Source organism: Triturus cristatus, chromosome 1_2 (assembly GCF_964204655.1).
Source record: "Triturus cristatus chromosome 1_2, aTriCri1.1, whole genome shotgun sequence".
Classification (NCBI taxonomy): domain Eukaryota; kingdom Metazoa; phylum Chordata; class Amphibia; order Caudata; family Salamandridae; genus Triturus; species Triturus cristatus.
This window is the reverse complement of record NC_140580.1, coordinates 1096778349-1096803307: the sequence shown is the minus strand read 5'-3', so window position 1 is coordinate 1096803307 and position 24959 is coordinate 1096778349. Positions and strand designations below refer to the sequence as shown.

General features: G+C 47.7%; 1 protein-coding gene across 1 annotated transcript in view; it reads left to right on the top strand.

The window, feature by feature from the left end:
- Positions 1 to 24959, top strand: part of TTLL11 (tubulin tyrosine ligase like 11) — a 749536-nt gene that overhangs the window by 609808 nt on the left and 114769 nt on the right. The window lies entirely within an intron of this gene.

Here is a 24959-nt window from a genome sequence, read left to right as displayed (position 1 = left end):
CGGGCCTTTTCTTCGTTTTCTAATGCTGTCCAGTCTATCTTTTGGTCTCCCACCTCCCATTCCTTTTCTTTGAGTTTCTCATAAACACCAGCGGGTAATAGGACTTTCAATATTTTCATAATGTCGGGGTAGGTATACTCTCCCATGAGTAACATGTCTTTGATCTCACGGTGGAAACCTGCTGGGTCCTTGTCATGGCTTGGTACTACTTTCTTCATTTCTAATAATTCCAGTTTAGTTATAGGCGTGTATACAAACACGCGTGTAAAATTATCACCGGCACCTCTTATTGGGTGCACTTCGCGTAACGGATTCTGTCTATCTATGTGATACATTTTTCTTCCCATAATGGGAACTGGAACGTGTTCTGGGCATACGAAATTTAAATATTGGTTTCGGGATTCTAGAATTTCCTTAATCAAATCAGTACCTGACCCTCTCCATATATTCGTGAGCAGTTCTGTCAATATGTCAGGTAAGGGTCCTGGATCGGAGTGTTGGCCTTTATATAATATAAGGAGGTGTTGAATCATGTATATACTAGCTAAACGCTGTTCATATGGGTCTAGATTCAGAAACGTGTGTGCAAGTACATCATCATTGTATTCGCCGGGACTGTCAGCCCATTGTACTGCTGACCTGGCTAATTCTTGTTCGTCCATGGAATCAAGCACGTGGTATCCCCTTCGATCTCGGAGTAGTTTATCAGCGGCTTGGAATAAGTGTTCAGGGGATTTCGTATTTAGCATAGGGTTTGGAAGATGTCTATTACATTCTGGACGTATTGGACGTATTGGGTCGTTAAAACCTCTGGTATTATTATGGGATCTTCCTCTACCTACATAGGCTATTGTATCTACTTGGTCTGATTCTTGCTCCCCCTCCTCTCTGTTTAGGTCAGTGGCGTCTACCTCTAATCTTTCTTCGTGTATTCGTTCTACTTCTTTGCGGATCTTTCGGTACATAGCTACTATACATAACTGTTTATCATGTCTTCCGTCTGATATATTCTGGCCCCAAGTGACAAGTTTTTGCATTTCTTCCGGATTTACCCCAGGCCGGTCTTGATTTCTGATTACACAGTTTATGAGGAAACGTAACAGTTGTCCCTGTACCTCCGCTTTCTGGTACTCCATGGCTCTGCTAATACTTTCAGGACCTCGTCCTGACTGGACAAAGTGATATATATTTTCTAAATGTGTAGCCATTCCTGGTAGCTTCGTTAAATATATTGCAGCTCGTCGAATACGTAATGATGACAGCAGCATTTCGTCCCGTTTACCGGGCACAGGATCATATCTACAATCTACTAGAAGTTCCTTGAGCATGTCAGGAGTTGCTAGTTTGGGCGTACGTTGGTGTGCTAATTCTCTAAGGGAAAATGTATTTCCTCTGGGTGGCGTAAAAAAAATGTCTGTCGTACCTCCTGTAGCACCGTCTGGGGTGCTGGACGTGAAAGGATTTGTTGAAGGTGAGACAGCAACCGTCGTTGCGGGAAAAGCTGTAGAAACAGATGTGCTTGTCGGAATGTGTGTCAGAGCTAGTTGTTGTGGAGGTACAGACGGAGAATCTTGGCGATGAGCACCATCGACAAGCGGTCTATGCGGTGCGGTATTAGCATACTCGGGAGCTGCGTCATCTAAATAAGAGGAAAGGAAAACGTCTTCTGCGGTTCTAGGATGCCCCTTGGGATGTACTTTTATTGGAAACAATGGAGGTGGCAAGTCTTTTGGTATTTCCGGAGTAGCCTTAGGTAACCCTTCGGCCAGAAGTGGATACATACCATTCATAAGGGCGTTTCTTTGTCTGTCTATTTGTTCTGATTTTACTCGGGTACCTTCCTCAAGTAAGTAAGTAATAGATTTTCTCGGGTTTTATTTGAATTCTCTCTACCTTTCTCTTCCTGTCTGAGTGCTTTTTCCGTGCGTCTATATGATTCTTTACGCCATAATTCAATGGCATCTTTTTGTGACTGTCTGGCTTTCTTTTTCCATAATTCTTCTTCTACTCTCATGATGCAATCTGCATCCCAGGTCCCCGCTGCGGGCCATCTCTGACTCTCTGGTAATTCTTTGGTGTAGTCTACCCATAAATCAAGAAATAATACGGCATCTAGGCCATGCTTATGATACATAAAGTACCCTGGAGTGTCCCTAGGTGGGATGGGAACAGCTTCTTCGAGTACTCCTTTTCTAGTTTTGATCTGTCTTAGTTTCGAGAAGAGCGGCATTTTTAAACCTTATTACTAGAACACACTTTATACAAGAAAACACAATAATGAACAGTCATTCACACCACAGTATATAGAACGTATTTAAAACATTTAACACTTAACAGTTTTACGAACAATGATAACTAATAGAAAACTAGTTACTGACATAATGCTGACACTAGATAATACTTATTTATATTTATTTATATGCAAAACATACTATATATACTGCTAAACAGTACAGATACACTGCTAAAACAGTGCAGACCGGATTTGTGTACCCAAACCCGTCTTGACCGGCACAGACTATGTGCATGTTAAATGCCTCCCCGGTAATGGTACTCACCGGGTAGCTCGGAACGGAAGGCCTCGGAACGGAACTGAAACTGGACTGGACCGGACTGGACTCGGAACTTCGGAACCTGGCGGGTCTCTGTGTACCTCGGATCTTGCTCTCTCAGCTAGGCTCTGGTCGGGATACTTCGCACTTCTCACCGCCTCGTCTGGGTGTTGATCGCAGCCTCAGTCGTCCCCGCTTGGCCGGAGGGAGATACAGGAAATCCTGCAGATACGCGTTTTTGTCCGTTCAGCTGTGGCAGGAGACCGGGCCTGCAACGCACCGCCGGCGCGTGAGATGAGAAAGTGTCCCTGTTTGGGCGCCAATTTATGTGGTAAATATTTCGTTACCGGTACTATTTTTTATGCGGTAAAGTCTATTAAGAATAACTCAGTAAAATGAGAGGCAGAATCCGTGGTATTAGAGGTTTAAAAAGGCTTTATTCCTATACAAAGGAATACAATTCGAATTGTTGGCGTTCTATTCCATCACCACGAAAGTTCAGGAAGGAAGGGCATATATTATTTACAGGTAATCATTTTTATAGAAAAGGCATTACAGTGAAACAGATGCAGTAGGCGTATCAACTGATAAGACAAAATGAACTATGCATGCGTAACTAGAATAGGCGTAACTAGAAAACGTCATTATACATGATGTCATAAGTAGGTGGATCCATAAGAGAATCCTGCAATGTCAGCAGAAATATTTGGCAGAGATGCGTGCGCAGCCGCATGACGTGTGATTGACGTGCAACTAGAGGGAGAAAGGGACTTGACATTTAGCTCTACATGTGGAGACAGAAGTCTGGGGTTATGTCAACCTAATCCCAAATCATATCTAATATCCTATGTTTAAAGAACTGTGTTATCCAAAAAGAGAGGTCTCTTAGGATAGAATCTTATTCTATACTGACTATACTGACTGTTAGTGCGTGTACAAGCGTCTAAGTGTCTACACTAGATGCGAGGGGGTAGGAATATTCCATGGTAACAGGGCTATGAATTACTTGCATGAGGACAGCGAGGCCTGGCCCTTTGCACGGTAGCTGGAGGAATGTTTACCTAAACTGCTAGACAGGAATGCATCGGATGAGGGGCGGAGGAGATAATCTTGAAGGTGAAATACAGTTTTTGGCAGGCAACGGGCTGGATCAGGCATCGTTAGCCGCGCAGGGAGTAAGACAAAGTTCATGGTCACAGATGCAGGCTCAGACTGGAGCTTTCAGAGGCAGAAGGCAGGAAAAGGCTTGATGACAGAATTCGGGCCTACTCGCCTGAATCTGTAAAATGTGGAAAGTGAACCACATAAAGTCGGTGGCCTTTCATACTTAGGAAAGGAATATCTGACCCATTCATAGTGGATCTGAAAGAGGACATGTTGACGGTGGACGCACATATATTTGCGTCTTCAAAACTGGAGCAGGAGGGAACATACATGTACTTATAGCATATACATGGAGCCGTTGGGGTCTACGATAGGGGACATAACTGATCACAAAATTCATATTTCCTCACATCCTAGCCTTCCTTATTCTTGGTCTAGCGCCTTTCCTTCGGATCTCAGGTTTCTACTGGGTATGTAGGCTGTTATCATCGTTTGAAGGTACCGCGGACCTTTTTTTGCCAAGATTCGGTGACAGTAGCACATTGTCTTGAAAAATATTCTTTTCTCCACAGGTAACCAATGCAGGTTGGCTAAGGCTTTTGCAGTAAATGTTCTATTAGGGAAATTCAGCACTAGGCGGGCAGCTGCGTTTTGTATCGATTGCAGCTTCATTAGCCTTTTTTTAGATGCGCCTAAATATAGGACATTGCCGTAGTCAATCTGAGAGGTGACCACGGCATGTCCTAAAGTTTTCCTGGCATTGACTGGTAGTAGGTCGAGGACCTTCCTCAAGACTTTCAACGTCCCAAAGCATTTGCCTGTTACTTTCCGGATTTGACTCTCAAAAGTCAGATTGGAGTCAAGCCATACTCCAAGGTTTTTGACCTCTGTTTTAGGGGTTGGAAGTTGACCAAGCGTCTCAGGCCACCATGCAGATGTCCAGACAGATGGAGCCCCTCCCACTATCATCACCTCTGTTTTACTGCCATTGAGTTTCAGGCAGTAATTTGACATCCATGCTTTTTCCTCTTCTAGGCATTGGAAAACTTGGTGGGCAGTGCGTTTCGGGTTTTAAGACAGTGTGACAATTAGCGCAGTGTCGTCAGTGTATGATACAACGGACGCCTTATGACTATACTGGCGAGTGGCCCCATGTATAAGTTAAACAGTGTGGGGCTCAGGATTGAGCCCTAAGGGATTCCTTGTAATAGGGGAGATCTCTTGGATGTATATACGTCTTGCGTGACCTGGAAACCCCGCGACGCTAGGAAGGATATCCTCCAGCGGAGGGCCATGCCCCTAATACCACACGTCTCTAATCTTTGAAGAAGCAGGCCGTGGGAGACGGTGTCAAAAACTGCACTGAGATCCAGCAGGATCAGTGGAGCTGTATGTCCTTTTTCCGCCTATTGTCTTAGGGTTTCTGAGGCCAGGAGCAGAGCTGTCTCAGTGGAATGGGCAGCTCGGAAACCGGATTGTGAGGGGTGCAGTAGGGCATTTCTATCTCTATGATTGGTAAGCTGTATGTTTACTATATTTTCTGCAACTTTTGCAAAAAAGGGTAGAAGCGAGATGGGGTGTAGGTTCTCTGGCACAGAATGGTCTATTTGCGGATTTTCCTTAGTGGGCGAACCATGGCTTGCTTCCAGTCAAAGGGGACTTCTCCCGATTGGAAGGAGCGGAAGATTAGCTCCAAGATGAGTGGCATAATGCGATTGTCTCCCTGCAACAGGATTTCTGGGTGTGCTGGGTCCCGCGGGGAGCCAGATTTAATTCCGTTAGCTAGCTTCCTCATCTCATCTGGCTCTAGCACTTTAAATTCATCCAGGGTCCGACGTACATTCAGTGCTTCTGCCCTGACGTGCTTCCGTAGGGAAGGTGTCATACATCTTTGCCACTTTCCTTGCAAAGAAGTCAGCAATTGGATTGCAGGACTCTTCCGAGGTAGTAGGGGGCTCCGTTAGTTTTTCCGTTGGCTGTTGGGATTTTAGTATGGCAAACATTTCTTTTGAGGAGATTTTTGCCCTTTTATTCTTTCCGGTATAGAAATCACAGCAAGTTTTTTTTATCAATGTGTGGTATATTTTTTGTTCTCGTTTATACTCCCTCTCAATTTTGATACAGTAGTTTTTACGCCATCTGCGTTCCAACTGTTTACACTTTTGTTTGGCCTTTACTAATGTTTCATTGAACCATGGTGCTGATGCCTTCGCCCTCTTGGTATTTATTGTGGTCCATGGCACTGCTCCACTCCGTGCTTCTCTTATCCTTGTTCCCACCTGTCTATTGGCTATATTTATGTCCTTATGCATTTTGGGCTCATTTTTTAGCAGTGCCTGTGTAAACGAGCTAGGGTTAAAGTTGTCCCACTTCCTACGGGTAACTGTTTGTTTAGGCTTCTTCCTGATGGACCCTGAAGCGGAATGAGGAAAGGGATTATATGGTGGTCTGACCAGGGAACTGGCCAGGATGCTCCCACTTCAATATCTGTTATATTAGTAAAGATTGGGTCTAAGATATGACCTGCTAGGTGTGTTGGAGCGCTGACCTTTTGTGCTAAGTTAAACATCATGAGGTCCTTACACACAGTTTGTACCTCTACTTTCTCAGTTTCATCAAAGTGTATGTTCAGGTCACCTAAAACGAGGAGTTTTTTGTGACTGATCGCTGTATGAATCACTTTTTCCCCCAAGCTAGTTATGAACTGCGTTTCTGGGCCAGGTGGACGGTAAATCAAGAAACGTGCTATAGTATCATTATCTGCCACTGAGAGAGTAAAAAAGATGCCCTCAAACTTCTCTAGGTTGACTTCATTTTTACAGCATTTCATTGGCAATTTATAAATTATTGTGATTCCCCCTCTCTTTGTCCAACCTGGTCCTGCTTTACTATCCCATAACCTCCTGGTAGTGCATCCAGGATATCTGATGTAGAGCCATCGTTGAGCCATGTTTCAGTGAGAAACATGGCGTCTGGCTTTTGTTCCTTCAATACTTCATAGATCTCGTATTTGTGTTTAGTTAGGGACTGACAATTCAATAGGAGGAAAGACGGCTTAACCCCCTGCTGTTTGTTAGTTTTTGTTGGTGTAAAGTCCTTGCTGTAGTTTTCACATGTCAGTGTCTCCATACCTCCATGAATGTTGTACTTACACGCATCCCTAAAAGGTGGCATCAATCTCAACAGTTCATTAACTGTATATTCAAATCTATGGCGGGGCTTCCAACCGGCAGGGGTTCTGGCCCCTGGTCCCAGACGGGTGCGGATGGGCGTGGACGGGCGCAGACGGGTGTGCCTTAGGCGCGCCAGCGGCGTGCCCACTGTGTGCATCCGCTGGCACAGCTGATTTAAGTAGGAGAGCACGCAGTAAATAACTCCGCCCCCTCCTCAACAGGAAGTCATGTGCTAATGGTACAGGTGCTGCCTGCCACACCCTCCAAACAAACGGCAATCAGCCGCGATGGACCGGGCGGGAAAGGCAGGTAAAGTGAGCTATGACTTTGTGCTTTGGCTTTGTACTAAAATGCTTCAAAATGCTTAAAACAGATGAAAAAGTAGAAACTCTGGGAGTTTGTTTAAGACGGCCTTACCGTGATCTACTGCACGTCTGCTGGCACATCTGATTTAAGCAGAAGAGTGCGCGGCTAACAACTCCACCCCCTCCTCAACAGGAAGTCGTGTTAATGGTACAGGTGCTGCCTGCCACACCCTCCAAACAAACGGCAATCAGCCGCGATGGACCGGGCGGGAAAGGCAGGTAAAGTGAGCTATGACTTTGTGCTTTGGCTTTGTACTAAAATGCTTCAAAATGCTTAAAACAGATGAAAAAGTAGAAACTCTGGGAGTTTGTTTAAGACGGCCTTACCGTGATCTACTGCACGTCTGCTGGCACATCTGATTTAAGCAGAAGAGTGCGCGGCTAACAACTCCACCCCCTCCTCAACAGGAAGTCGTGTTAATGGTACAGGTGCTGCCTGCCACACCTTCCAAACAAATGGCAATCAGCCGCGATTGACTGGGGCGGGAAAGGCAGGTAAAGTGCGCTATGGCTTTCTGCTTTGGCTTTGTACTAAAATGCTTAAAACAGATGAAGAAGTAGAAACTCTGGGAGTTTGTTTAAGACGGCAGCAGCCTTATCGCGATCCCCAAAGGCCTGTGTAAAGCGTTCCTATTTTACTAGTAGACGTATTGTCCCCTCTAGCTATGCGTTATTCTAATATGTTGGTGTTAAGCGATTGTATTATTCAATTGGATGACGCCAACTGTCAAGCAGCTTAAGCTAATTGATGATCTGGAGAGTTTGCAACTGCTCCAGCGAGTGCTTCCCCTTGCACAGATTGGGTCATATTCTTGACCCTGTGTTCACTAATATGGGGCACATCAAAATATGTCGCCCATCCCACTGGTCTGGTCAGATCACCTGGCAATTCCTATAAATATTTTCCACAACAAGACACCAGTGAATCCTGCTCCCACCCCCATTTGGGTGCGAGAATGGTCCAAAGAGACCCCAATAGGCTCAACCAAGCTCTGAAATATCATAGTCCGAGTCTGGGCCACAGTGTAAATGAAGCCAACGAGCATTTGATCAGCTGGCTCAGAGAAGCACTAGACCACATTGCCCCCTGGTTAAAGAAGTCGCACAGAGACAAAAGCCCTCAGCAGGGTGGCTCAATATTGAACTTTTGGACTTAAATAAGGAATGTAGGAGGCTTGAGTGTCTCTGGTGTAAAAATTACGACCCTCGTTGCAGGGCAGATTACAAGGTGGCATTAAAAGCTTATCATCAGTTTATTAATCAGTCCCGGCGAGACCACTACACCAAAAATTCAAGCCACTAACATTTCTTCATATGAAATCTTTCAGATTGTTAAATTCCTCAGCTCGCTATCCTCTGTCTCACCTTCATCTCTCCCCTCAGAAGAAAGCTGCCTCTTTTTTTCTGAAAAATTGGAGGACATTTGTTCTCCTTCCCAGTGGAAGCTAGAAGTCACCCCCCCGTTGTAGAGGTGGTTTGACTCTTCGGCTGATAATGTTAAGCTTAGTCAATTCTGTCCAATCCAAACCATGGAATTGACTTTTCTCTGCTCTGCCGTCACATTCAGCTCTCCAGCAGACTTAATTTCTCCCTGCATTTTGGAGCAGGGTTGTGAGATCATGCTGGTCCTCCTCCTAAAAAGCCTCTGTTTAATCCACCTAAGCCTGAAAATGACCGGCCTATATTATTGCTGCCTCTCTTTTCTAAGATGGCAGAAAAACATGTGAATAGGCAGCTCTCCAGTTTTCTGGAGGATAATGAACTCCTGCACAGGACTCAATCAGGCTTCTGCCCCTTTTACTGCTCTGACTCAGCCTTGCTGCTATCCTCCGAGTCCGCGAGGCAGATTATGGAAGAGGGTGACACGGCAGCAATTCTTGTGCTTGACCTCAGAGCCGTGTTTGATACCGTATCCCATAATATCTTGGTCAAGCGGCTCTGGAACAGTAGTATCGGTGGCAGAGCACTGCTTTGGCTGGCCTGATTCCTGCAGGGATGCACCTTTCAGGTCTCACAAAAGCCATTTCATTTGACGGTTCCCTGTTTGCATCAAGGAGTGCCACAGGACCCTTCATTGAGCCCATCCCTTTTCAATGCCTGTGTCAGCCCTCTGGCAGAGATCATTGAGAGTTATGTTCAACAGGTTTGTCTGGGCAAGATGGGTTTCATCTGTTTTTTCTGGAAGAAATTCCAGTCACGCACTGGTTTTTTGTAAGGTGTTTATAATAGTACTGACACTCTATCCATACGAGTGAGTGAAAGAACAGCCAACACGTGTTTCACCCACACGTGTTGGCTCTTCTTTCACTCACTCTTATGGATAGAGTATCAGTACTATTATAAACACCTTACAAAAAACCAGTGCATGATTGGAATTTCTTCCAGAAAAAACAGATGAAACTAATCTTGCCCAGACAAACCTGTTGAACCTTGCTCACATTAGGGGGTTAGGGGTTTTTCCCCCTGTAAAGGGCAAGAACCAATAAGAGAATCTACGTTCATTTTTCGGCCAGTAAGGGATTGGGACCTTTTACCCCTTATCTCTATAAAATCATTGAGAGTTATGGTTTCACCATCATTTCATATGTAGATGACACGCAACTTTTCATCACCATATTTCGGAACAGTGAGCTCATGGCCTCCTCTCTTTCTGCTTGTTTGTCAGAGGTTGCCGCTTGAATCGAATTTACCTGGTTGAAGCTAAATGCCACGAAGACTTAGGTCCTGGTTCTGGGCAAGCACCTCAAGCCAAGAGAGCAGCCATAACTACTCGCATCAATACTGCAGGAGCTCTTCAAAATTGTCAAGGAATTCTCTGATCCAACAACCACAGAGAACACCATCCAGCCCTCCCAAGCACTCTGCGACACCCTCTCGGACTACTTTTACAGCAAAATCGCCACCATCTACAAAAACTTTGATCACCATCCCTCCTCTCTTAGCCTCAACAACCTCTATCTCCCAGCGAACACCAGCCAAACGCTCACCACCTGGGCTTCACTTACCGCTCACACCACCGCAACCATCGTGTCATCCATGCACTGCAGGACACCCACCGACCCCTCTCCCCACCATCTTTTCAACCTTGGAACCAACCCAGTCAGCAAGGAACTCACCAGCATCCCCAACACCTCCATGACCACAGGAACCTTCCCGGAAAGATGGAAACACGCAGAGGTCAGACCCCTGTTAAAGAAACCCTCCTCTGATCCCTGCTCCCCTACCCAGCCAATGTACTTGAGAAAGTCATCTACCAACAGCTCACCAAATACCTGGAACACAACCAGCTCCTCGATGCCTCACAATCAGGATTCCATGCTAATCACAGCACTTAGACCACGCTGATTGCTGCCACAGATGACATCAAAACTCTCCGTGGAGAAACTGTAGCCCTGATCCTCCTCTACTTCTCTGCTGTGTTCAACACTGTCTTCCACCACACCCTCATCGACAGACTCCACAACATCGGCGTACATCAAAATGCCCTCAAGTGGATCACCTGCTTCCTTACAGGCCACACATACGGAGAATCGGACTACCTCCCTTCACCTCCGCACCCAAGGATATCACATGCGGCATACCACAAAAATCATCCCTCAGCCCCACCCTGTTCAACATCTACATTAACCTCCTCGCAGACTTCATCAGATCTCATGAACTCAACTTAATCTCCTATGCAGACAACTGATTCTCTCGCTTACCGAGGACCCCTCCAACGCCAAAACCAACTTCTGCAACGCCATGGCCAACATAGCCAAATGGATGAGAGACAACTGCCTCAAACTTAACTCCGACAAAACTGAAGTACTGATCTTCGGAAAGAACACCTCCACATGGGACCACAGCTGATGGCCTGCAGAACTCGGACCTACATTTGCACCGACCTACCATGCACTCAGTCTCGGAAACATACTCGACAGCCAACTGACCATGACACAACAAGTCAACGCAGTCTCCTCCTCCTGCTTCCACACCCTTCACATGCTTCACAGAATTTTTAGATGGATCCCAATAAAAACCAGAAAGACTGTCATGTAGGCCCTCATCACCAGCCGCCTTGATTACGGCAACACTCTCTGTGCTGGAATCCCCATCCAGCTCCTCAGCAGACTCCAGACCAAACAGAATGCTACAGCCAGACTCATCCCTGACCTCCTCAAATGGACCCACATCCCTCCACACCTTAGAAAACTTCCCTGGCTCCCCATCCAGAACATATGCCAGTTCAACATCCTCACACATTCCTAAAAAGCTCTTCACGATCAAGGACCATCCTACATAAACCAATAACTGAAATTCCCTCTGCTCTCAAGATACCTGCGCTCCACCTCACACACACACCCGCTGCAGCTGCAGCGGGCGCTGTTCTTTCTCTTAAATCAAGACCTAGAACGACCTACCCCATCACCTCCGAACAGCACCCTCCCTGGCAGACATCAGAAAGAAACTCAATACCTGGCTTTTTGACCGAGACATGGCACCCTCTGCATCCAGATACTATTGCTTCGCTTTACAAATGCTGATTGATTGATTGAATATCTGGTCCAGTGCTTGGTGGCCCTTCAGTCTCGGGCCTCTACCTCCACCTAACTTTCCTTTGATGCCCAGATTAATGCCCTTGCAGAAAAAGTGTTTTAAGATGCTGAGATCCCTGAAGAAAATCCTCCATCTTCTCCCCGATTCCGACCAAAAAACGGTAGTCCAGGCTCTGGTTATATCCAGACTAGACTACTGCAATGTTCTTTATCTCAGTCCCGGTTGAAAAGGCTTCAAGGTTCCAGAATGCTGCAGCTCGGGCACTGCTCAGACTTCCTAGGTGAGCCTCTCTCAGTACCGCATTGAGGGAACTACACTGGTTGCTGATGAAGCAAAGAATTACCTTTAAAGCTTTCTGTTACTGCTACAAGGCTGTCTCCTCTCAAGGTCCCGTCTACCTACAGTCCATGATCACTCCTTATGTCCCAACTGGGAACTTAAGTTCGGCCGTAGCAAAACAGGCCACTGTCCCAAAATTTTAAAAAGCCTGAAATGGCGGTAGCACCTTAAGCCAGATTGCACCAAACATCTGGAACTCTCTACCCTCTAAACTCCGGCTAGCTGGAAAAAACTGAAAAACGTCCTCTTTAGATCCGGCTGCGACCTACCCAGCTATTTGGGTAACTTTTTTTTGCGAAGTCAGTATCCTAGCGCTGGGACACTTCATAAGAAGTAGCCATGTGCTCTACAAGTCGCAGTATTAGTATTAGTAGCAGGGGTAATTATTCTTGCCTAGTGCACAGTCCTCAATTAGTACCAGATTGTAGCGGCTTTCAATTGCTGGGGTCATTTCCAATAGTATCCATAGGAAGCTGGAGTCTGGTTCTGTTTTGTTGATTTGCTGTCTTCATGATAACTACATCCGTTTTTGTGAGTTTTCTTTGGTGGGTGAGCTGGAGGGCTGTGCCATGTTTTATATCGGTGGCATCGGTGCCCATCAGCAACAGGTGGTTTGTTATGGTTAGTAGTGGATGGCTGCAAGTGCTGAGGTCTGTACTTGCATACTTGGATTGCATTGGGTACGTGTTCAGAATCCACCCTAATGGTTGCTGTTGGAACATGGTGTGTGATATGCCTTGATGGGCAGTGCTGTTGTCTGCATTGATGTTTGTACAGGAGTCGAATTGACATGTTCTATGTTAGAGGATAGAAGTGTGGCGCAGGGGGCAGAGCGGCTGACTCCGGATTGTGGAGCTCACGGTTTGATCCTCTGCACCGGCGGCAGCTCAGCTCAGGACTCTGGGCAACACCTCAGGTAATCTCCCAGACGGCCCCCAGCGCCTTGAAACCTTAAGAGGTGATATGTTCGCGCTTTGCAAATATGGATTATTATTATTGTTATAGGAGACGATCAATCATTTACATATGCATACTAATGTTCCAGAGAGCTGCACCTCTAGAAGTGGAGCCGGGAAGTTCTCATAATTGGGCTCCATCTGAAACCTCCCACCTGTGGCTCCCAGTGGGGGCTGCCTTGGCTCTGATCCAGGTGTGTGTGCGCGCGCCAGGTGGACGTAGGGGCTGAGGCTGCAGTACTGTAATGACACCAGGTTAGCCTAAATTGCTGTCGGACACATTCCACCTCAGAAGCGCGCGCTGCCGGCTTGGGGAGTAATGAAAACCTCTCGGCGCCCGTCAGTCCCCCGTTATTGTGTCCTGACGCTCTCAGTTGCCTCTTAGTCAATTAAAGCGAGCTGCGGAGTGTTTGCACATCCGACAGCAGCGGGGCCAGGTGCCCTGTGGGCTGGGAAGTGGTCGCCCTCTCGACTGGGGTGTCTGCCAAAGCATCATTTAGCTAATGCCTGGGTAAATAAATACAAGGTAATCGGTGGCTTTTTGTGCAGGTGCTTAATGCTGCTTCCCTGACTGTTTTACAGCCCAGTCGTTTAATGCGTGCTTTGTGCCTGTGTTTCCGCGAGCTGCTGGTATAATTCAGGCCTCGTTTGCATTTTACTAGGGAAATAATCGGGAACCAGAGAGTCGTTGTAGCCGGAATGGAGGAAACGTTAACCTTCCAACTCACTGCGTTAATATCAAATGTCGACTGCAGATGTGATTCATCTTGGGGTGCTTTGTGGGCACCCTAATACTCTTTATGTTGTGGTTACACTTCTGCGTTGTTTCCATCTATTTTTTTCATGACAAATTGTATTGTATTTTAGCAATAAATCAAGGCCGAAATGGTCCACAGAAATACATAGGAGATTGTAATATAAACCCCAGTGAACAACTGTAACACATGAACTTGCAGAGTCAGTCCTAAACATCCCGCCCACGTGCCACATGCCACCAGTAGAGCCCTTAATCGATTCAACATTAGACACACATCTCAGTCTCTTGTGCCATAGTTACGTATTTCAGCGTCAAGCAGGGAGTCCATAGTGTAAACAGGAGCTAAACTATACCCCTGTAGTCGAGTGTTTTGGGGGGCATCTCCTTGCCTGGAACACCGCTACCTCAAGGCTAATGCTGTGGTCCAACCCCCATTTATAGGCCTCCACGGATGGAGGTGTGTTCGCTTTCCACATTCTAGCTATGTCTCTTTTCTCCAATGTGAGTCCCAGAAATAACAGCTGCCTTTTATACCTATCCCCCCCCCCCCCCCCCGGCTGGACCGTGCATCGAGCTTGGAAGGGTGGAGGCCGGTTTTGTAGCAGTGGGGGAAAGTTTTGTTACTGGGGGCCAGTTTTGCAGCCGTGCTGCAATATCGGCCCCTAGTAACAAAATTAGCAAGCAAGCATTTCCAGCCTCCCGGGGCCAGGCAGGGGCTCATCCGACGAAATTGCCAGCGCCGCTTGGACTTCCCAGTCCGGCCCTGCCCATTCCCTCCTTACTGTGTAGAAGGATTCATTTAAGATCAAGTGGAATCACTCAAGAGAACCTCCCCAAGGCAGGATGTAACCCTCGCCAAAAAACGAGTCAATGCCACACAACTCCACACCATGTGGAGGAAGGTACCCTTCTCTGTCCACAACGGAGGCACACGGGGAATCAATCACACCCAGGGGCTGTTCCTTCCTTAGGGCGGAGGGGCGTTGACCCACCACCCCCCCTCCCCCCTTGCGAGCGCAGCAGTAAACTACAGTGAATACATTAGTGAAATGGTGTCAATCATCTAGGATGTGCTTGCCGGCGAGTGTGAGGGCAGGGTGATTGCTGCTGATTGACAGCTGCAGCAATGACACTACAAGTTCAGAGTGCGCATGTGGGATTGGCCGGCTGGCTTGCTACGGCCAGCCCGCCATGCGCAGTTCTGCCTCACCAATCTAGCAGCTGTGTAATAGCCGTAGGATTGGAGACACAGACTTCCAGTCACCAAAGGAGCGCTAGGTTAGCCTGCTCCATCCAATCCTGTAGCTTCTCTCATGCTGAAAGCAAGCAGCATAGAGAAGCTTCGGGATTGGTTATAGGTTTGCGTCAGCGTAACCAACACGCAGGACACAGCCTCCAAGGAAGAGAAGCGTGCGGGCTCTTGGGGCGGACCTCGCCTTTGTGGAGGAGTTCTACTATTTGTCACCGCACCTTTGAAATCCGCGGATGTGGTGAGAGCCCCACCCCTCACCTTTCCGTGGGACAGACCTGCATATTCTCGCCAAGAGTGCAAATGCAGTAACCCGACGAGCCCACACACGGCCCACGGGGGTTTCACTCGATCTCACTATGACTGCTGTTGCGTTGCTTGCGCAGTGACACTCCCTGCGACGCGGCTGGGTCCCCGATCAGGACAGCACGCCTTCATTGATGAAGACCGTCGGCGCAGAGGTGCGTGCTGGAAGTGGCCCATATGCAAGGTACTTCGTGAAAGACTTACCTTTGGAAGCGGCAGTGGCTCTGCAGCCATGTATCCTGTGTCATCAGGAATAGCTGTTAACACGCAACCATGTATAGGTACTAATGTGTTTGGCACCTGCCTCGCTTTTCTCACCTTCATCCAGGAGACGCATGCTCTCTAGCCACTTGTCCCTGTTGAGCACGAGTTGATTTTAGAATGTAAGCGCCCTGCACGAACGCACAGGGCACTTTAGAGCTTTCACTTTTAATCTGCCGTTTCATGGTCTTGCACATTGCTTGTATTACTAGCCTGTGTATTGTAAGTGCCCTAGTTTGATTGCCTTTCAGTAGAACAATGCACAGTTTACTCAGTACGATATCATTGTAGTGTGACCTCCTGCCGTAATGCGTAAACTACAGCCAGCAGTAACAACAGTGATTCCGGCGATTATTCAGAGCCCGACCGCGCCTTCCGGATAAAACAATGAATCAAGACCGTTTCTCCTCAGCGCCTTGTAATTAGTGGCCACAGTCCGTTACAAGTGAGGACGTTTATGAGGCCAGGCAGGGTGAACGGGTGAGATTCCTTCCCTTGTTTCATAAATGTCAACCCTCGCAGGCAAGTTACTTGGGTCTAAACTCTAAAGAGTCTTGGAATCTTTCACTCCTACGTGGGAGTGAACAATCAGCAGCCACGCAAGAAGCAGCAGGCTTATATGTTCCAGAAACGACCATTTTCTGCCTTAAGGTCACCGGTGTCATTATTCGTAAGAAAAGAGCACCCGTTACAAAAACACACACACACATAAGTTCATGTTGATTTCTAAGTTTATTTTCAAAAAGTAGCTTAATGAATCTTTCCAGGATGTGATTGTGTTAATTACTCAAAGTTACCTAAAGATAACTTCACATGAGTGATACACTTTGCTCTAATTATGCTGACAGTCGGACAGTCCTGATATAGAAAGACTGCAGCATCGATCGTTTGTAAGGTTGAAACGCAGAATCCGTTTCTACTGCGTTTCTCTGCTCCGACTCCCGCCCGTGGTTGAATGTCGCCTTTATCCCGGCTTAGACCTGGTATGGGAGCAGGCCCATCAGCCCCCCTCCTCCCTCCTCCCTTTGTGGATTTCACAGCGCTTAGCATTTCTACTTTTATTAAATGCAGTGAATGAACGTTTAGAAAGTCAGTGTTTCAAAAACCGCATAAGAGAAGCTTGAGGATCGCTCATGAAGCAAAACCTTCCTTCTGCATCTACACGCCTTATCAACGCACCATTCACGTCAGAGGCGCAACTAGAGCCAAATTTCGGGGGGGGGCTGAGCAAAAATTTCGGGGGGGGCTGAGCAAAAATTTCGGGGGGGGCTGAACTTTAAGCAATAGGCAGAGTGGAGCTGCAGGGGCTCTAGAAGGGGTGAAACAACAGCAAGGCCTCATTAACATGCAAATGGTCTTTTAAAGACCTGTAAAGTGCTCGGGCGCGGCTGCTTTTTTGCCCGGGAAGGTGTCTCATCCCGGGCTGCCGCACACGACGGGGGGGCTGAAGCCCTGTGAGTCCAATGGGTGTTGCGCGCCTGATTCACGTTGATGAGCCTTTGATGTTTATTAGGTCTCGCTGAGACAGCGAAAGCTGTCTCTTTGAGATATTTTGTAAGTGGATTTTTGAAAGTGCTTCCCCGGCATAGAGCTACAGTGCACGAGGCGTGCACGCGCGCAAAGCAGCCATATGGCTTTACGTCGCTCTCCCTGCCTCTTTGACCCTTGCATTCCCCCCTCCCTTCTCATCCAGCCCTTTGATGCTCTGCTCCATTGCTTTCACTTTCACCGCTTTGGATAACATGGGATTAAGCTACTTTGCAGGCACTGATATTAAGCACGACGCTATGTTACACTGCGGTTATTTCACGGGTTGGAGACAACTTTATGTAATGGGAGCGCATGTTATTATTGCAGCTTTTTTAAAGCAGCGCTTTCCCCGCTTCCGTCGTTCCATCAAGTCTCTCTATCTCCCTCCCCCTTTCTATCTCTCTCTCTCGCCCTCCCTCCCTCAGCTCTCAATTAACAGTTTAATGCAACTCTCGGAGGTGTCCACTGAGGTATTTTACACGCTCTGTCCTGGCGCCGACCCCTGGCACTCTCCAATGCCCTCACCCCTTTCCACAGTTTAATGCAACTCTCGGAGGTGTCCACTGAGCTCTTTTACACGCTCTGTCCTGGCGCCGACCCCTGGCACTCTCCAATGCCCTCACCCCTTTCCACAGTTTAATGCAACTCTCGGAGGTGTCCACTGAGCTCTTTTACACGCTCTGTCCTGGCGCCGACCCCTGGCACTCTCCAATGCCCTCACCCCTTTCCACAGTTTAATGCAACTCTCGGAGGTGTCCACTGAGCTCTTTTACACGCTCTGTCCTGGCGCCGACCCCTGGCACTCTCCAATGCCCTCACCCCTTTCCACAGTTTAATGCAACCCTCGGAGGTGTCCACTGAGCTCTTTTACACGCTCTGTCCTGGCGCCGACCCCTGGCACTCTCCGATGCCCTCACCCCTTTCCTTCGCTGGCAGCCCCAGTCCACATCTCCCCTCTCCCCCCAATCTGTTCCCCTGCCGTCGCCAGCGCCTGGCTCTCACCGCGAGGAGGTCTTCCCTCTTCCAAGCCCTCCAGCGCCATTAGAATTCACGTGGAGCGGCTAAAAATGCACGTCTTAACAGCGGCTAATACTTTATTTTTACACAAAGCCCTCGAGAATATGCAAATAGGAGGCTGGCCCAGCTGATATGTCACCATGCCCCTTCTCTTCTCGAGGACAGAGAGAAAGTTGTCCTTTCGAGCTGTCCCTGATGTATAATCCTGGCTGCTGCTCCCTATTTTAATTACTCTACTTAAGTGCTCAAATAATAAATATTGACTTGTTTTAACATAGCGGTTCATTCTACACTTCCGTCGGCTTGCCGCACTGTATGTAACTGGTGTCTGTATTATCGAATATAATAACCCTGGGAAGATGAGCCTGCAAGGGCCAGGATTAACCCAGTGACCTGCCGAGGACCACCTATTTATGGCTCGCTGAGCCATGCTTTTGAATGTTGTCGAATGGTAAGCAAAGGTGTCTGTCATGTATTCAAACACAAATTAAGGATGCAAAGTTTGTTTAAGAATCTGTTCAATCTTTTAAATATATTTCGAACTCACCAAGCTGGTCTTCTCTACCAACAATTTCTGGAATTCTTATTAGAACAGGAGTAGCACCCGGAGTTCACCCACTGCTATCTTACCTACATAGTGCCCCGGGGGACAACGGCCCGCCCACCCCCTCATATTTGAGGGAATCTCTGCCAAGAAAGGCCTGTCCAGTTGCTGTTCAACTATACAAATACCGCAGACCAAATATCTGCCCTTTTATGCTACAATAAAAACCGCTGGCAATAAACACATACCAGACATCCATTAAATCAACAATAAGAAACTCTCAATGCGAGACGAAAAAAGAAACGTTCCAGGCAGGAGACAGGGTTACAAATAAATGTGGCAACACTATAGCGTGTTGCGCAAAATAAATACAGTCAGGCGACAGATGCCAGAGATTAACACCCGCAAGAGGACCGAGTTACAGCACATTTAAGAGAGGGTGTGCTGCTCCATGACGTTTGAGAATGCAGAGTGCAGACACTAATGGCTGACCCTAGGGCATTTGGACCTACTTACAATAATGCAAAACCAAAGGGGATGATGAATTAAACCCACATCAGTTGACTGGGGGTGAGTGCTTGCAATGTTCAACACTCCGTCCATCATCCCCTTTGGTTTTCCTACTTACAATAATCCCAGCTTCAACATTTGTCCAAGATTTGTGTGATTCAGGGAGCACCTCTTTGCCTCCCTGTGCCTTAGACTGTAAACGTGACTTATCTTAAAATAACTGCAAATTCCCCAAAATATGTCTCTTTCCACATCCTTAATTTTGAAATCTTCGCCAGGGTCCACGGTACAGCCTGTTGTAAGCAGTGCTTAATTTGAGCCAGTGGTTGTATGTAACCCATTCAATATTTCTCCAAGGTGCGTCGGGTTGAATCAGGAGAGAAGTAGCCCCTAGATGGATCTTGGAGCTCCCCACTGGACTTGTCTCAATTTAAGAAGTTGAAGGTGACAATTTCAAATACCTGTAATGTAGAAAACATTTGGTCCTACAAGAACGACAATGAGGTCTTGCCCTTAGAGGTTTTAGGAGATTCAGGCCTACATAAGTTATCAATGGGACAGATCACTCAGTCCCAGTTGCCACTCCCTCAGATCCTAACCGCCCAGCTCTTCAATTTCCTACAATTTCCACTAAATGCATGATCAAACCTATAAAAATATTCAACTACGAAGCTCCTTCGGACCCTTGCCCCACTAAAGTGTTGCACGATATAGCCGATTCTATTGCACCTTCACTGGCTTTAATGCTCAAGAAAAGTTCTAAAATCTGACTGTTTTCCTGCCAAATAGAACAAGCATTTGCAATGCAATAGGTCTTGCATTTGCAAGAGTTTCAGCTATTAGCATTGTTAATGACAATGTCTTTTATTTATGTATTTATTTTTAAAACCAACAAATAAAAGGCATTGTTATTTACAATGCCAATAGCTTAAACTCTCGCAAATGCGAGACCTATTGCATTGCAAGCCGATGAATGGAAATGTCCTTTTATGAAGCTGAGCAATGCTCTTATGCTTTATGTTTGAAACTCATCAAGTAATTATCAATAATGATGAGTGATGTAAAATGCTCTTATTTTCAGAGGAATTGTAAAATAAAAAGTACTCTGGGGACATGAGCTGAGCTGTACATGCAGGGAGCTTAGGACTTTGTGATCACGTCTTTTATTAGCACTCTGAGGCAGTCTCCTGCCTGTGATTGCCATGCAAACAGCGATAAGCTAGATTTCACAAATGGAAATATAACAAGAACATGGAGAATTGTAAAGGTTATTTTGCGCATTGGAAACATTCCAACATTTTCTGCATATTAAGGAATAGATGACCTTATAACTTAGGTAAAGTGACAACGTGTTAAACCAAACGGGAGGTAAGCTTGGTTGGAATATTTAACAAGCATTTTCAATGCAATAGGTCTCGCATTTACGCGAGTTTAAGCTAGTGGCATTGTAAATGACAATGCCTTCTATCTATGTTTTAAAAACTAAAACAAAAATAAAAGGAATTGGTATTTGCAATGTCAAGAGCTCAAACTCGCGTAAATGCGAGACCTATTGCATTGCAAATGCTTGTTTTTGTTAATGTTATAATATTTTGTTTCTGAATTTTGACTCGTGCTGCATCCAAGTACATTCTTGCCTAAAGTGTAGACAAAACAATATACAGTAGTGTGGTGACTGAAATGATGGCTCAGTGAGCTGATGGTTGGACATCAGGAACAACGTTTTAAAAGTCATAGCTGTCCTGGTATGTTTCTGTAATACTTACGGTTAGATGTTTTGTATTCCACCTTATGATATGACCGTGGACGTTCTCCGAATTTGCAGGTGTTTTGTATTAAAAGACTACCAGAGGCACCATAATATGCAAAGTAGTATCAGCCTGTGTCACGCGTTACAGGCGTAAATTCTCTTGTGCCCTAATGATGGCCTAACTATAATTGCTTTATTAACCTTCTTGCTTTATCAAACTTGCTTGAAAACGCACCATTTGCCCACTCTTTTAAAAAAAATATTCCTGGGGGGGGGGGGGGGAGGGAGACAACTCCCCCTTATGACGATCGGGCTCACTTGCTACACTCGCACGCCACAAGGGACTCATCCTAAACTTTTACGCCGCACCACTTTCAAATGTCACCAGCCACTGATCACACCCATGTGCCAGAGGCAACGCCTCTTATAGTAGTCTCTGTCTAGGTATTTTAGTTGTATGAAGCGGAGACGGGCTGGTATCGCCATTGCACGGGGAGCCCCCAGGGCCTCCGTTCAATTTTCATCATCCAAATTGTGAATGTCAGCCTCCCATGGCGCCCTTTGAGCCAGCAGCGTGGCAGAGCTGTTCGCAATCAGGAACTGATGTATTTTTGTGATCTTATGGGTACCCAAACCTCCCATTAGCAGTTTGCCGTCGAATGGGCTGAATTCTGGCTGCTCCTGGAGGTCTCGGAGATAGGGGGATATGGTGCGGCGAAGCTGCAGATATTGGTAGAATTGGCTATGGTGTAGCTGATAGTCACTTTTCATTTAACACAGTATCCCGCATAACATCTCTTAGCGTGGATTTTTCTGTGGTATCCCATTTCTTGAAGCCACCAAATTGTGTCACATCTTGTAGGAGAGTGCCCTGCTGCAGAGGCGTCCACTGCATCAATCCCCCCCCCCCCCCGCATTCTGCCAAAGGGAGCATCTCCATATATCAATGACTACTTGGGTTGCCGCGGGGAGGAACCCTACCCTCTTCCCACTATATAGGTAGTCAAGCAGGGGATCTGGCATATGCCCATCGCACATCTCTCTGTCACATATGCCAGATCTCCTGAGGGCTGTACCACTAGTCATTAATCATTCATTCATTTGTTTATTTTGATGCACAAGGACACTTAAAACCACAATAAAGCAAACAGTTCTTTTCTATCATAAATTACCACATCTGTTAAAACACAGTTAATAACAGACTAGATACAAACTATAAAATACATTTAAAAAAAGGATAACCATCCTCCTGATACATGTTATACTCAAATTTAGATGGAAGGCTTAAAAAGCTAGCATCAAATCCAATCTGCAAAAAGGAGTCACATTACCATCCTATCGCAACACAATGTGCGAGTGTTAGTGGTGATTGATTGCTAACTGCTTATAGAGGTTTCCATGGTACCTGAATGATCATAACCTGTAGAAGGTGGGCCTCCTATCGTTGGATCATGCCTACATCTACAAGCTCTCCTCTTAGGCATTCCCTCTGGGGCCGTGTGAGCCATGCTGCATCTACAAGCCCTCCTCTTAGGCATTCCCTTTGGGGCCGTATGAGCCATGCTGCATCTACAAGCCCTCCTCTTAGGCATTCCCTTTGGGGCCGTATGAGCCATGCTGCATCTACAAGCCCTCCTCTTAGGCATTCCCTTTGGGGCCGTGTGAGCCATGCTGCATCTACAAGCCCTCCTCTTAGGCATTCCCTTTGGGGCCGTGTGAGCCATGCTGCATCTACAAGCTCTCCTCTTAGGCATTCCCTTTGGAGCCGTATGAGCCATGCTGCATCTACAAGCCCTCCTCTTAGGCATTCCTTTTGGGGCCGTGTGAGCCATGCTACATCTACAAGCCCTCTTCTTAGGCATTCCCTTTGGGGCCATATCAGCCATGCTGCATCTACAAGCCCACCTCTTAGGCATTTCCTCTGGAGCCGTGTGAGCCATGCTGCATCTACAAGCCCTCCTCTTTGGCATTCCTTTTGGGGCCGTATGAGCCATGCTGCATCTACAAGCTCTCCTCTTAGGCATTCTCTTTGGGGCCGTATGAGCCATGCTGCATCTACAAGCCCTCCTCTTAGGCATTCCCTTTGGGGCCGTGTGAGCCGTGCTGCATCTACAAGCCCTCCTCTTAGGCATTCCCTTTGGGGCCATATCAGCCATGCTGCATCTACAAGCTCTCCTCTTAGGCATTCCCTTTGGGGCTGTGTGAGCCATGCTGCATCTACAAGCCCTCCTCTTAGGCATTCCCTTTGGGGCCGAGTGAGCCATGCTGCATGAAGTTATTTATATTCTGCAATAACAACTGCCTCTCTTCTGTCTGGCTGCACACTACCACACGCCACACACTGCTGCGCACACTGCTGCATTACACACTGCTGCACGCCGCACACTGCTGCATGCCTCACACTGCTACACAAAACACTGCTGCATGCCTCACACTGCTGCACGCCACACACTGCTGCACGCCACACACTGCTGCACGCCACACACTGCTGCACGCCGCACTGCTGCACGCCGCTGCACGCCACACACTGCTGCATGCCACACACTGCTGCACGCCGCACACTGCTGCACGCCGCACACTGCTGCACGCCGCACACTGCTGCATGCCGCTGCACGCCACACACTGCTGCACGCCACACACTGCTGCACGCCACACACTGCTGCACGCCACACACTGCTGCACGCCACACACTGCTGCACGCCGCACACTGCTGCACGCCACACACTGCTGCACGCCACACACTGCTGCACGCCACACACTGCTGCACGCCACACACTGCTGCATGCTGCTGCACGACACTGCTGCACGCCGCACACTGCTGCACGCCACACACTGCTGCACGCCGCACACTGCTGCGCACACTGCTGCATTACACACTTCTGCATTACACACTGCTGCACGCCGCACACTGCTGCACGCCGCACACTGCTGCACGCCTCACACTGCTGCACGCCGCACACTGCTGCACGCCGCACACTGCTGCACGCCGCACACTGCTGCACGCCACACACTGCTGCACGCCACACACTGCTGCACGCCACACACTGCTGCACGCCGCACACTGCTGCACGCCGCACACTGCTGCACACTGCTGCATGCTGCACGACACTGCTGCACGCTGCACACTGATGCACGCTGCACACTGATGCACGCCGCTGCACGCCGCACAATGCTACACGAAACACTACTGCACGCCACACACTGCTGCACGCCACACACTGCTGCACGGCGCACACTGCTGCACGGCGCACACTGCTGCGTTACACACTGCTGCACGCCTCACACTGCTGCACGCCTCACACTGCTGCACGCCTCACACTGCTGCACGCCTCACACTGCTGCATGCCTCTGCACGCCATACACTGCTGCATGCCGCACACTGCTGCATGCTGCACACTGCTGCACGCCGCACACTGCTGCATGCCGCACACTGCTGCACGCCACACAATGCTACACAAACTGCTGCATGGCACACACTGCTGCACGGCACACACTGCTGCACACTGCTGCATTACTCACTGCTGCATGCTGCACAACACTGCTGCACGCAGCACACTGCTGCACGCAGCACAGTGCTGGATGCCTCACACTGCTACACGAAACACTGCTGCACGCCGCACACTGCTGCACGCCGCACACTGCTGCACGCCACACACTGCTGCACACTGCTGCATTACTCACTGCTGCATGCTGCAGGACACTGCTGCACGCAGCACACTGCTGCATGCCGCTGCATGCCACACAGTGCTGCATACCTCACACTGCTTCACGAAACACTGCTGCACGCCACACACTGCTGCACGCCACACACTGCTGCACGCCGCACACTGCTGCACGCCGCACACTGCTTTTATGCAAATTTATGCTACTGACATTGTAAATGACAATGCCCTTTATTTGTTTTAAAACCAAAACATAAATAAAAGGCATTGTAATTTTACAATGCCAATAGCTCAAACTCTTATAAATGCGAGACCTATTGCATTGCAAATGCTTGTTGAAAAAAGAGG